At 47.2% G+C, this 8,763-nt stretch overlaps 1 non-coding gene across 1 annotated transcript; it reads right to left on the bottom strand.

Moving 5' to 3' along the window:
• Window positions 1-2,532: 2,532 nt before the first annotated feature.
• Window positions 2,533-2,670, bottom strand: LOC114815327. The gene has a single exon (XR_003763091.1). It is a non-coding gene; the product is annotated as a small nucleolar RNA SNORA7 (small nucleolar RNA).
• Between the last annotated feature and the right edge of the window lie 6,093 nt (window positions 2,671-8,763).

An 8,763-nucleotide genomic window follows, 5' to 3' on the forward strand; every position in this document is an offset into this window, starting at 1 on the left:
TCCCTCCCTCAGCTACAACTTCTCAATGGGAGTTTAGAGGGCAGGGAATGTGTCTACCCACTCCGTTGTTGTATTGTACTCTCTCAAGAACAAAGTACAGTGCTCTGCACACAGTCAGCACTAAATAAATAAAAGAATGAACTACCCATGGAGAGATAGACTCCTGTTCTTCCTTTTATCAAAGGCTTACAAAATTTACATCTCCTCCTGGAAGGGAAACCTCCCTTGAGGAATCTCTCATTGCCCCCCCCCCCCCATCCTATTTTCCTTCCCTAGTGTATCACCCATCCACTTGAGTCTATTTTCTCTAATAATTTACATACTCACCCCACCCTCACCCCTTCTTTGCATATCTTTATTCTTAGCTGCTTCCCGAATGTGTTATTAATTTTTATGCCTGTTTCCCCTGCTAGATTGTAAGATCCTTGAGAGCAGGTTTTGCCTCTACATACTCTCTTTGTACTCCCAAGTGCTTAGTACAGTGCCTGGCACAGAGTAAGGCCTTAGTAAATACCACCGATGGGTTGATGATGATGGATGATGGATAGAAAAATTCCACAATTTCCCTCTGTTGCTTTTTCCAGCACTGAACTGTGCTCGCGGTCACCTGCTCAACTTTCAGTCTGGGTGTTCTTACTCCACTAAACTCTCTTACTGTAACTGAAGTCCCCTTGGTTTTGTTTTTTGTTTGTTTTTGTGGTATTTGTTAAGTATTTATTACATGTCAAGCGCTGGTCTAAGTGCTGGGGTAGATATAAATTTATCAGGCTGGACACAGTCCCAGTCCCACATAGGGCTCACCGTCTAAGCAGGAGCGAAAACAGTCATTGAATCCCCATTTTACAGATGAGGAAACTGAAGCACAGAGAAGTTAAGTCACTTGCCCAAGGTCACACAGCAAGCAATGAGCATAGCCGGGATTTGAACCCAGGTTCTTTGACTCCCAGTCCTGGGCTCTTGGTCTTGTTTGGTCCTCTAGACTGTAAGCTCCTTTTGGGCAGGGACCATGCCTACCCATTCTATTGAATTGTCCTCTCTCAAAAGCTTAGTACAGGTGCCCCGCACTCAGAAAGCACACAATGAATGCCATTGATTGGCTGACTCATAATCGGCTAGCTTTCTCCTCCCCAAACCCCTTCATGTGATTCAGTCCACCTCAGCCTTCCCTTCTCCATGGCAACCAATCCCTCCTCCTTTCACCTTTTCTCGAAGGACCTATTTCCCCAAATAGGGGGAGTCAATCATTTGCTGTAGATCCATCCCACAGAGGATTTTGTTTAACTTCGCTTTCTTCATTTTTGAAACATATTCACCACCTCACGTCTGTTCCTTGGGAAAAATTCTCTTTTGGCACCAGTTCTAGTGAGCACAGGATTCTGGGGACCTTGAAGAAGCTGAGAGAAATGGGCCTGAAAAACAGGAGGAGAAAAAAAGAGTCCTCACAAGCTTCTTTTGTTCTCAATCTATCCCAAGGTGTCGTCCGGGAACCTTTTTGGTAGAAGCCTGGGCGTTTGTTCTAAGCGGGGGCGGTGGGGGATGCTAATTGGAAAAACTTCTTCAATTTTTTTTATTAATTAAGGTATAAAAATGAGCTGGAGCAAAACCAATGAGGTCAGTCTGCCCTAGGATAATCAGAACAGAATGGCAAATTGGAGATGCAAAATTTATTCACCACTCCAATTCAAGAGATTTAGGGTGTATTTATAGGGCCGCATTTTGGGCACTGACTGAATGCACAGAAACATTATATAGGTCGGCAGGATTGTCAGTGGACCTGGTTGAGAAACATCTTTGAGCAGGCCGTTTAAGTCTTAGTCCCCATTCCAGTTAACTCTCAATTATCCTATAGACCGTACGCTCCTTGTGGGCAGGGATTGTGTCCATTAGCTCTGTTGTACTGTGCTTTCCCGAGCGCTTAGTACAGTGCTCTGAACACAGTAAGCGCTCAATAAATACCGCTGATTGATTATCTGGACTACTGTACTGAGATATGGCACGTAGAATCTGAAAATAGATGAGCCAAATTGTAGGTGGCAGCCAGAGCTGTGGTTTACCTAAGGTCTTGTCTTATGCTGTCAAATCGTCTCTGACCCATGGCGACTCTGTGGACACCTCTCCCAGAACATCCCACCTCCCTCTGCAATTATTCTAATAGTATAGCCATAGAGTTTTCTTGGTAACAATAATAGTAATAATAATTATGGTACCTGTTAAGGGCTTCCTATGTACCGAGCACTGTTCTAAGAGCTGGGTAGATACAAGGTAGTCAGGTTAGACGCAGTCCCTGTCCCACATAGGGCTCACGCTCTTAATCCTCATTTTACAGTCGAGGTAACTGAGGCCCGGTGAAGTGACTTGCCCAAGGTCACACAGCAAACATGTGGCAGCACGGCGATTAAAACACATGATTTTCCGACTCCCAGGCCCACGCATACAGAGGTGGCTCACCACTGTCTTCTTCCGTGCAGTAAACCTGAGTCTCCACCCTCGCCTCTCTCCCATGCCGCTGCTGCCCAGCACAGGTGACTTTTGACTTGTAGCAGATTGCTTTCCGCTCGCTAGCCACTGCCCAACCTAGGAATGGAATGGTTAGGCCTCTTCTTGACTCTCCCTCCCATAGCCAAAACTGGTAGAGTAACGGAAACTCTCCAGGTGTGATCCCGAGAGGGAAATGTATGCCTAGAGGAGGGAAATTCTCAGTTAGTAGAATGTGGAGAAAGTGACCAGTGAGGGCTACCTGTGGGTGGGAAACAAGCCAGCTGACAGCCTGTGTGGCAGAGAATCCCTCCAAGGGCATCGTCGAGAGTCGACTCCATTTCCGCAAGTGGGCGGGGGGTTTCAGTTGGAGGGATATCGAAAGGGTTGGGACCTGCCCCCAGCCCTAAAGGCTTAAGGCCCAAACCACTTCAGCACAGAGCACACGCTCAAGTCCACCCTAGGCTGATGAGCTGCTATGAACCGAGAGGAGCAATTATTTGAAGTAGCAGTTGTGCTTCGTACGTCTTCTGTTTAATTTGCTCTGATGGAGCATAAGTAGTGTTTTCCCGCCTCTCCGAGAAGTCAGATTAGGAGTGGAGTCCCCTTGTTTTTCTTTCCCTGAGCTCTCAGGTTTCCGGCACCGCTGTCTGATATTACCAGGAGTTGTCCTTTAAAATCTGTCTTTTATCTGACTCTCCCGCTCTCCCCAATTTGAATATGTCTCTAGGACTCCACATGTGTTATTACTCAAGATTATTTTTAATGGAGAGGGAGAGGCTGGCATTTTTCAAGTGGCATAATTCTGCATTCGGTATGAAGTTATCACTAGTGTCAGGGAGATAAATTTAATCTTCTCTTCAGGGTCCCATTGTTATGAAGTGACAGAGTTAATGCAATTTATTCCGAACCCTTGTTCCATTATGAGCGTGTCACTCAGAATAAGGCTCCAGTTTTGTGGGATTACTTAATTCCTGTTCAAAACCCCTTTAGAGAAATAGCATGGCCTAGTGGATAGAGCACAGGCCTGGGAGTCCAAGGGTCCTGGGTTCTAATCCGGTTTTACCACTTGTCTGCTATGTGACTTTGGGCAAGTTACTTCATTTCTCTGTGCTTCAGTTACCTCATCTGTAAAATGGGGATTATGACTGTGAGCCCCATGTGGGACATGGACTGCGTCCAACCTGATTACTTTGTACCTACCCCAGTGCTTAGATCAGTGCCTGGCACATAGTAAGTGCCTGATTAGAAAGCTGAGGACTCTGGATGAGCGGGAGGCATGTTCCGATGGCCGACGCTCTAAAATTAAAGAGGAGAATGCTTCCTGTTGGCGCTTAGTTTTCTTCTAGAAGGATTTCGGCCAAGAAAAAGCAAGAGGCTCCACCCTCTCTGTGGATCGGACAGGCCATTGGTCTGTTCTACTCGTTTCATTCAATAGTCTAAGGGGACTGCTGCACCACACACTCTGGGGAGAAGACAGATAAGTAGAGCGATTGGGCTAAAAGGTTTCCGGCAGCCGCCGGGAAGGGATTGTCCAGAAACTCTCCACCGCACTAACCAAACTCCTCACCACTTCCTACTTCCCAGAGCTCTATTCTGATGCGGGGCCGTGGAGATGATGAAGATGATGAAGAGGAGCCTGGGAGGAATAAGCCCTGATGGGCTGTGATGTGATAGTATTCCTCAAGTGCAAAGGGGTCTCGCTTTCCCTCACCCCTAAGGAACTACCAGTTGTGGGCTCACCCAAAAGACAGGGAGGGGAAACATTTCCGCTGCCTCCTCATAGTCTATGTTGGGGCTGGCAGTCTGGAATCCCTGATCATTTGAAAATGAGTTTTTTGAAAGCTTCCACTCATTTCCTGGGGTAATAAGCATTGTGGTAATAATAATAATAATAATGGTATTTGTTAAGCACTGACTATTTGTCAAGCACTCTACTAAGTGCTGGGGTAGGTACAGGATAATTAGGTCTCACGTGGTGCTCACAGTCTAAGTAGGAGGGACAACAGGTGTTGAATCCCCAATTTGCAGGGAATGAAACTGAGGCACAGAGAAATTAAGTGCCTTGCCCAAAGACACCCAGCAGGTAAGTGGTGGAGACACAGTAATAGGCAGGGTGGCAGACATGATGGTAGACACCATGATGTTGGTATTTGTTAAGCGCTTACTATGTGCCAAGCACCGTTCTAAGCGCTGGGGTAGATACAAGACAATCAGGTTGCCCCACGTGGGGCTCACAGTGTTAATCCCCATTTTGCAGATGAGGTAACTGAGGCACAGAGAATTTAAATGGCTTGCCCAAGGTCCCACAGCAGACAAGTGGCAGAACCAAGATTAGATTCCATGTCCTCTGACTCCCAAGCCCATGTTCTTGCCACTTCAGCCATGCTGCTTCTCATACGGTGGCAGATACAGCGGCAGTCATGGGAGGAGACGTGGTGGCGATGTGGCTACAGAGACTGTGGCAGACACGGTGTAGGCTTGGAGCATGGTGGCAGACGCGGAAGTAGACAACCAGGTGGTAGGCACGAGGGCAGACGTGGTGGTTGGCTTGCCAATGTCTGTATGGGCACAAGGGTGCTTGCCCCATGGCTCCGAGCCCAAACCTCTTAGGGAAGAATGTAATTCCCCCGGAAGGCCAGCAGAAACACGACATGCACTGGAATGTCAACGTAAACATGCATTAACATGACAGGCCCTGGAATGCCAATGTAAACATGTGTTAACATGACAGCCGCAACATGCATTGGCCTGCCAGTGTAAACACGCACTATCCCACAGAATCAACAAGCATCGGGATGCCAGTTTAAGCGCTGCTTGTATGCCAACATAAACGCTCATCAGCTTGCTGGGTACATTTTTTGGCAGGCTGGCTCTTCCCAACCGGGGAAGTAGGGATAAATTCATTCTTTACGAAAATTCCTCATCGCCTGCAGGCAGATTCCTTTTCAGCCCCGAGAATGAGTCGGTCAGGGTCTCTTACCGATTACGTGTAGGCATAGGTTTAACCCCCTTAGAGCTGAATGCTTATGGGTCTCTCTGTCCTAGCTGGGGGCTCCCCAGAAAATAATCGTTGCTGCTGGTTATGATGCTCTGGAACCGACAATCAATCCATCAGTGACAATTTACTGAGCACTTAGTGCACGCAGAGCACTGAGCTAAACCCTTGGGAGAGTACACTACAGTCAGTCGGCCAGTCAGTCGGATTTATTGAGTGCTTACTGTGCGCAGAGCACTGTACTAAACACTTGGGAGAGTACAATATAACAATATTACAACAATACAACAATAGGCAGAAGCTCGCTGTGGGCAGGGAATGTGTCTGTTTATTAATAATAATGACAATAATAATGGTATTTGTTAAGTGGTTACTATATGCGAGACATTGCACTAAGCACTAGGATGAATACAGGAAAATCGGGTTGGGCACAGCCCCTGTCCCGCATGGGGCTCACCGTCTTAATTCCCCTTTTACAGATGAGGTAACTGAGGCCCGGAGAAGTGAAGTGACATGATCAGTGTCACACAGCAGACAAGTGGCAGATCCGGGATTAGAACCCAGGACCTTCTGATTTCCAGGCCCATGCTCTATCCACTCTGCCATGCTGCTTCTCAATTATTGTTAATTATTGCTATAATATGGTACTCTCCCAATCACTTATACAGCAGTCTGCACACAGTAAGTGCTCAGTAAATACAATTGAATGAATGAATGAACAATAAACAGACACATCGCCTGCCCACAATGATCTTACAGTCTAGAGGGGGAACAGTCCTAAGTCTCAGGAGAGAAGGAAAGATGCCACAACGGTAACAGTAATGGGGCTTCAGAAGAAATGCCCCACTGCCCAAAGGCAAGGGGGAAAACATTCAAAATGCTTTGATGATCACTTCCTGGTCTCTCCTCAGTCTGCAAGAGTCAGAAAGACATCCAACCATAGAACTCTGCCCCGATCAGATAGTTATTAGAGTCCTGGGACCTGTTTAGGTCACAGAGTCAAAGAGGAGGTAGGAAATTGGCAAAGGTCCAGAGAAGAGAGGCCAAAGGGATGGAAAATGAGTCCCTGGAGAGAAGTAAAAGGTTTGGGGATTTTGGGGTCCGGAGAAGAGAGAACGGAGAGAGGCCTGGGTTGGTGGGGAAGGGGTCAGCCAACTGTACTCCATTCTACTGAGGAGCAAACAAGAGGAAATGGGTCAAATTGCAGCAGCTGGGGGTTTAAGTTAGACAAGAGGAAGAACTTTCTGATGCTGGGAAAAAAACATGAACAAACCCCCCTACTCCCTCCTTCCGCAGGATGCAATAATAATCCACCCTCCTGGATGCAGGGGTTTCGACCAAATGAACTTTCGAGGCATCTCTCTCATCATGGGAGCTGCCTGGCCTAGTGGAAAGAGTGTGAGCCTGAGAGTCAGAGGAATTGGGCTCTAATCCTGGATCAGTCACCTGCCTGCAGTGTGACCTTAGACTTCACTTCTCTGCCTCCGTTACCTTACCTGTAAAATGTGAATTAAATCCTCCTCCCTCCTACTATGAGCCCCAAGTGGGACAGGGGCTGTGTCCAACCTGATTATCTTCTATCTACCCCAGTGCTTGGCACACAGTAAGTGCTTAACAAGTACCATTAAGGAAGAAACAAATCAAGGTTCAAGTATTCTAGAATTCTGTGATCCAAAGACTCTCTTTTGGATGATGAAAACACTTGAGCATTGGTCCCTCCAGGCTGTAAGCTCGCAGTGGGCAGGGATTGTGTTTACCAACTCTATGGTATTGTACTCTCCCGAGTGCGTAGTGTGGTGCTCTGCACTCGCTAAGAGCTCACACTAATACGACGGATTGGTTATTAAAGCCGATTCTTCCAAAGAACAGCTTTAAAGTGCCCCCATCAGAGGGTAGCTTCTGAGAAGCAAATTTAGCATCGATTGCTGGCACCGACCTCATGGAGCCGAGCTTGCCAATAAGAGATAATGTCCCATTTGATTATCCGCCCTCGGGGACCTATCAACCGAAAGAAACACACGCCCGCATGTGCTTGGAGCCCGAGTGAACTCAATAGTCTTTCTGTCACTGAATTCCCTTTTTGGATCGTCTCTAATTGACGTTTATTCTGAACAAAATAGCGGAACATTGTTATTATTTACCGTTCTGCCTTTCCCGCCGGCTGTAGCCTCCAGATTCAGGCAGGGCACTGGGAATATGGGTGCAGGAGGGGAAGCCAGGTGGAGAAAGGACTCAGAGAATAATGAGGCAGAGAAAACAAATGGGACGGGCAGAGGAGGAAGTGGAGGAGGCTGGTGAGAGAAGACAGTACCAATCTCTCGCCGATATACTTCTTTCCCATCTATCAGGAACCAAAGTTGCTTATAATAATAATAATAATTGTGGCATTTGTTAAGCATGTACTATGTGCCAGGCACTGTACTAAGCACCAGGGTGGGTACAAGCAAATCGGGAGGGAGGCAGCTCCTGTCCCACATGGGGTTCAAACTCTTAATCCCTATTTTACAGATGAGGTAATTGAGGCACAGAGAAGTGAAGTGACTTGCCCAAGGTCACTCAGCAGACAAGTGGCGGAGCCCCAATTAGAACCTAGGTTCTTCTGTCTCCCAGGCCCATGTTCTAACCATTAGTCCATGCTGCATATTTCTCTTCCCTTCTCAGCATGGCCAGGTGGAAAGGACAAGTGCCTGGGAGTCTGGAGATCTGGATTCTAATCCCAGCTCCACTACTTGCCTGCTGTGTGACCTTGGGTAAGTCATTTCACTTCCTCTATGACTCCATTTCCTCATCTGTAAAATGGGGATTCAATAACTGTTCTCCCTCTATCTTAGACTGTGAGGACCCTGTGAGACGGGGCTGTGTCTGATCTGTTTATAATGTATCTACCCCAACGCTGAGTGCAGTGTTTGGTACAGAGTAAGTGTTCGACAAGTACTGCAGTTATTATTACTGTTAAGAAACTTGTGGGAGATAAGACTCTGCCCAACCATGAAACCACAGTCCCAACTGCTTCCATCTGCCTGAGATAAGGCTGTATTCCCAGGGCAGCTTGATTCTACCACAAACAGAAAGTCTGACTCTGTGCAGGCAGAATGGACAAACACCATCAGTCTCCTACAGTTGAACTCTGTTCACCTCAATACAGCTGTGCGGGGTGGAACATGAGAGGAAAATCAATGACAGCAAGAAACCCGAACAGCTGCTGGTGCTGGTGGGACATTGGGAGAGAAAGAGTGGAGCAGGAGACCCAAACAGCTGCTGAATGGAGATCTGCACTTGGGAAACTGGAA

This window comes from Ornithorhynchus anatinus, chromosome 11 (assembly GCF_004115215.2).
Source record: "Ornithorhynchus anatinus isolate Pmale09 chromosome 11, mOrnAna1.pri.v4, whole genome shotgun sequence".
Lineage (NCBI taxonomy): Eukaryota > Metazoa > Chordata > Mammalia > Monotremata > Ornithorhynchidae > Ornithorhynchus > Ornithorhynchus anatinus.